Source organism: Chinchilla lanigera, unplaced genomic scaffold (assembly GCF_000276665.1).
Source record: "Chinchilla lanigera isolate Chin_1 unplaced genomic scaffold, ChiLan1.0 scaffold00203, whole genome shotgun sequence".
Taxonomy (NCBI): Eukaryota; Metazoa; Chordata; class Mammalia; order Rodentia; family Chinchillidae; genus Chinchilla; species Chinchilla lanigera.
Genome location: NW_004955604.1, coordinates 308,995 through 315,001, shown reverse-complemented (window position 1 = coordinate 315,001; position 6,007 = coordinate 308,995).

Here is a 6,007-nt window from a genome sequence, read left to right as displayed (position 1 = left end):
GCAGCATGGGGCGCGGGGCGCGGGGCGGCGGCCGTCCCCTGCAGCCTCGCCTCGGCGCCCACGCTGAGGAAGGGGAAGCGGAGGTTGGGAAACGCGGCTTTCACTTCCGCCGTGCGCGGGTCCTCCAGGGGCCGCCCGCTCTCCTCCTCCTCCGTCCCTGCCCCTGTGCCCTGGCTGCGGCGGCCAATGGCATCTCGCAGGGCCTTCAGGGCGGCACTCGGGGTGTCCGGCCCGGCCGCTGTTTCCTGGAAGCAAAGGTGCCAGGGCCCCCGTGTGTCAGCCTGGTTCACTAGGGCAGATGCTCCGCTGAACCTACGGCCAGCACTGGCCACATGCCGTCATCTAAGCAGGCGGGAGGCTGAGGCAGGAGGATCTGGGATCGGTCTTGTGTCTCTTAGAAGCGGGTGACCCTGGCGCACCTGACCATTCCTGCCTCTTGCTGGACGCTGGCTCTGTGAGGTCATCTGTGTGGGGACATGGAGAGCAGGGTCTGGGGACACGGGACACGGCAGGGACAGGGTGGTGGTCATCAGCCCTCTGGGACGGGTGGGCCCTACACCCATCAGGATAGGGGCAGGGAGTGGTTTTTGATTTGGGGTTTTTTTGTTTTGTCTTTTTGAGACAGGGTCTCGCTATGCAGTTCAGGCTGGCCGTGAGCTCACTTTCTAGCCCAGGCTGGTCTCGAACTTGCAGTGATCCTCCTGCCTCAGCCTCCTGAGTGCTGGGGTTACAGGCATGTGCCACCATGCTCAGCTTTGTTTTTGCTTTTAATTGTGCTAAAATATATGCTACATAAAATTCAGCACTGTATCTTTGCTTGGATTTTTGTTTTGTTTTATGTATTCGTTTTTTGAGACAGGGTCTCCCTGTGTAGTTCAAGCTGGCCTTGAACTTGTTATGTAGCCCAGGCTGGCCTGGAACTCACAGTGATTCTCCTGCCTCAGCCTCCTGGATGCTGGGATGATGACAGGTATACGCCACCAGTCCACGTCCTGATGTTATGGATTCCCAATTCTGCACTCCCCACACACATAGACTTGCACACCAGGCACCCCTGGAGAAGGACATTCTATAGTTTGCCTTTCTAGCCGGGCGTGGTGGTGCATGCCTGTCATCCCAGCACTTGGGAGGCTGAGGCAGGAGGATCACTGCGAGTTCGAGACCAGCCTGGGCTACAAAGTAAGCTCAAGGCCAGCCTGAACTGCAGAGTGAGACCCTGTCTCAAAAAGACAAAAGAAAAATAGACACATATAGTTTACCTTACTATGTCTTACCCATGTGGAACTTTGAGTGTGACCAAGCTATATGACTTCTGGAGGAGGTCTGCAAAGCATTAGTGTAGAAGGAAATGAAAGCGGGACCTTAGTCCCTGTGGAAAGCTGCCGGGACAGCACCGGATGCTTTGCTGAGATCTGTCCGAAGGAATGATGGCTTGATGGCCGGGAGTGCCGAAGTACAGCTCCTGGGATAGGTGGACCACATTGCCCTCCCTGACCTTGCTCGTGACCCCTCCTGCTTCCCCTGCTCCCGCTTTCCGTGACAGGATCCTAATGAAAGGCTAAAGAAAATTGCAATCCAGGCTTCAGCCCTGGAAGCTGCAGCCCCCTGATTCCACAACTTTGTCTCTCTTGTTTTTCTTTTCACCCACTGCACCTTGTTTCCGAGACCTGTCACCCCACAGAAACCAACAGGCGCCCTCTGAGTGTCTCAGGATGGCGTCTACACACCTGGCCACAGAGGCAGCGCCGCCCTCTTTCCAGCGAAGAATTCTCCACCCACGGCGCCAGGAGTCCGTTCTGGGCTCAGGAGCCCAGCAAGGGGCTGGACAGGGTCGACCCAAGCAGGGGCCCTGGGGGTGAGGGGCTGCAGCCACGTTCAGGTGGAGGACAAGCCTGGGGTGTGGGTGGACCCTGGGCCAGCAGGGAGGGTGTGGGAGCCTCGGTAGAGCAGTCACCCCCACTGCCCACCCACCACGCCAGGGCCCCAGGACGCAGACTCCCCAGGAGTCAGAGCCGGTCAGCCTCTGTCCGGCTGAGAACGCCTGTCCAGCGGGTCTTCTGCCCAGGAAGGGAGGGGTCCGGCAGGTCAGGAGCCCCGGGGTGAGCTCATCCCTGTCCCTCCTTCCGGCCACAGTCGAAAGACAAGAAGGGGAAGTGAGACGAAGAGCAGCCCGTTCCCCCAGATTCAACTCAGGAAAAACTGGACCTGCTCCCCGAGGAATTGTTCCTCACCAAGAGGTGAGAGTCTCTGACTAAAAAATTCCATGTGTTCATTGTAAAAGATTCTACTGCATTAATAAGTGGAAAAGCCAGGCATGATGGTGCCTGCCTGTAATCCCTGCACTCTGGGAGGCTGAGGCAGGAGGATTACAAGTTTGAGCTCAGTCCAGGTCATTAGATTTGGTGAGACTCTGCCTCCTTCAAGTAAAGAGTTTGGGGATGCAGCTCAGTGTGAAGACTGCAGGTTTATTCCCCAGTGACACGTGCACACGCGTGTACACACGGAGATAAACATCAGAAGGTCGACTTTTTTTTGGTCTTGTCACAGCTGACACCTGGATCTATGTTAAGTTGAATTGTGTGTGATTGAAAAAGGATCTTAGGGCTGGGGATTTAGCTCAGTGGCACAGCGCCTACCTGGCAAGCATGAGGTCGTGAGTTCGATTCCTGGTACCAGAAAAAAAACCACACACAAAAGAAAAAGGATCTTAGAAGAGAAAGATGAGCGTCAAAAAAAAAAAAATTTTTTTTTTTTGTTTTTTTTCCCGGTACCGGGAATCGAACTCACAACCTTGCGCTTGCCAGGCAGGTGCTATGCCGCTGAGCTAAATCCCCAGCCCCTGAGCATCAAACATTTTAAAACATCCAGGCCAGGGATACAGCTCAGCGGCACAAGCACCTGCCTGGCAATCACAAGGTCCTAAGTTCAACTCCTAGTACCCCCCACAAAAAAAAATTGCTTACCAGGCATGGTGTAATCCCAGCACTGTAATCCCAGCACTCAGGAGGCTGAGTCAGGTGGATTGTAGTGAGTTTGAGGCCAGCCTGGGCTACAAAGTGAGCTCAAGGCCAGCCTGGACTGCATAGCAAGACCGTCTCAAAAACCAAAAACAAAACAACAACAAAAGTTGGAGCTGATGTTCATGCTTGTCCTGGCTCTAAAGTCCAAGGCCTTATCAACAAGAAAGAGTCTTGTTCCACCCAGAGACTACACAAGGAGGCCGAGCCCAGCCCCGCCCCGCCTCCCAGGTCACTGCACCTCCGCCTGGAGCAGGCTGGCAGCACCCCTGTCCTCCAGCTGACCGCAGCCCACAGGAAGAGCGGCACGGCACGGCCACACTGCCCTGGGGGTCAGGGACAAACAGCCCAGGCCCCGTCCTGCTCAGCTCAGACCCAGCCACTTGCCGATGTCAGGGAGGTGGGTGTGTGGCGCAGCCTGTGATCCCAGTTCTCTGGGAGGCTGACGTGGCAGGATGGCACATTTAAGCCCAGCCCGGACAATTTATGGACTTGGCAAGACCCTGTCTCAAAAGAACAAAAATACATAAACAGTGGTAAAAGCAAAGGGTTTCTTTTTTGGTGTTTTGTTTTTTGTTTTTTTCTGCAAAGCGTTTTTGTTTTGTTTTGTTTTTGTCTTTTTGACCCAGGGTCTTGCTCGCTGTGCAGTTCAGGCTGACCTTGAGCTCACCTGGTAGCCCAGGCTGGCCTCAAACTAGCAGAGATCCTCCTGCCTCAGCCTCCCGAGTGCTGGGATTACAGGCGTGTGCCACCATGCCTAACTTAAGGGAAGGGTTTTATAAATAGAAATAGAAAGCCAAAAGGACAATTAGCTGTGGGGTAAGAGAAGAAAGACACAAAGACAGCTCCACAGTTTGTCCTTCTGTATGTGGAAGAAACCAGTATTTTCTTTCTTTTTCTTTTTCAATTTCCTTATTGGTCACATATGTTCAATCCGTAATAATGACGTGTATCTCAGAGAATTGGTACATATACGATGCATCTTGATTATGTTTATTGCTTTTTCCCCTTCCCAGTATTTTTGTTTAAATGTTCGGCCCTGGCTGGGGATATAGTTCAGTGGCATAAGCGCCTGCCTGGCAAGTGCAAGGTCCTGAGTTCGATTCCCAGTACCCCCCCAAAAAAAACCCTGCACACACACACACACACACACACACACAAAAAAACAAACAAACAAACAAAAAAAACTGCACATTAAATGTTCAGCCTTTATCCAGGCAGAGTAGCATATACTGATCATCGCGGCACTTGGGAGGCTGAGGCAGGAGGATCTCACAAGTTTGAGGACATCTTGAGCTACATAGTGAGACCCTGTCTCACAAAACAATCAGTCAGGGCCGGGGATATAGCTCAGTGGCACAGTGCCTGCCTGTCAAGCACAAGGTCCTGAGTTTAATTCCCAGTACCAAAAAAAGCCCCCAATCAATCATTCCATCAACTACTAAACATAAAGCTCTTTCTGCCCCATTCTATGGGGCCAGCACCACAGGGACACACAGACATCAGCAGGGGCTGTGGTGAGTCGGGGTGGACCCGGACTCGCACGCCGGATTCCATCCTCAGCGCTACCGTGTGCCTGGTTTGTGGTTCCCCAAACACCTAGGAATGAAGTTGAGAACCAAAGATGGTTAGAATTTTTTAAAAATATTTTTAAGTTTATTGGTGCAATTTAGATGTAATGATCACATTCATCATAGGGAATTTGTCCCTGTACATGATATATCTTGGTTTTTCTTTTTTTCCCGTTCCCCTTCGCTAGTCAGGAGAATTTTATTGGAAATGAGAACAGCTCCTGGCCAGGCCTGGTGGCGCACACCTGTCATCCCAGCACTCGGGAGGCTGAGGCAGGCAGATCATTACAAGTTTGAGGCCAGCCTGGGCTACGAAATGAGCTCAATTCCAGCCTGAACTGCATAGGGAGACCCTGTCTCAAAAAGACAAAGAAAAAAAAGAGAGAGAGAGAACAGCTCCTGGGTTTCCAGGAGGGGCCCGAGGGGGTGGCCCGTGATCCAGATTATAGCTAGACAGAGCAGTAGATAGCTACTATACATTACTGGTAGACAGTTGTCCATGGATTTAAAATGATCAGTCAGGACACAGGCTTGTAACCCCGCTCCTCCACATGCAAGGTTTACAGGAAACAGCGATCTCAGAGGAAACTGGTTAATCTGCATTACAATTTCCCTGAAATTCAGGAGCTTAGCAGGGAGGCTGCACCTCTCTTTCGTAGTGGGTGGGCTGCATTCCGGGCCTGAGAACATTCCTCCTGTCCGAAGCCCGGCTCACTGTTAAGTCTTACTGTTCTTTTGCTTTCCGAAACAAGGCCTGTGTGCTTCAGGCTGGCCTTGAACTCACTTTGTAGCCCAAGCTGGCCTTCAACTCAGGATGATCCTCCCGCCTCAGCCTCCCAAGCGCCGGGATCACAAGCATGTGCCACCACACCAGACTCTTAATTTTTATCTGTGGCTGGTCACCCTGCTCAGGCCCTTCCCCTCCTGGCTGCCTCACTCATGTGTGAACTAAGTTAACTGCTTTCTGCGCCCACAGCACAGACACTCGGGCACAAAGGACAACCCGCAGGCCAGTGTCCTTGTGCGTACAGATGTAAAACCCGCAACACAAAGGGGCCGGTGTGAACTGGGCAGACGGTTCAGGCCTGTACCCAGCTACTCTGGAGGCTGAGGCAGGAAAGATCAAGGGCCGCCTGGGCAAATTAGTGAGCTGCTGTCTTGAAGTAAAAACTCAAAAGGGCCCGGATGCAGCTCTGCGATGATGCAGTGCACGGTGTGAACCCTGGCTTCCATATCTGGCATCAAGGGGAAGACCCCAGCCAGCATAAGGCTCCGCGCAACACAGTAAGGGCTATTTGGTAGAGGGAGGGAGTTTACACTTACCCCTAGAACTGGGTCAGGAGCATTAAGTCATCTGTCTCCTCCTCACACTGTTTTCTTTTTCTTTCTTTTTTTTTGGTACTGGGAATCAAACTCAAG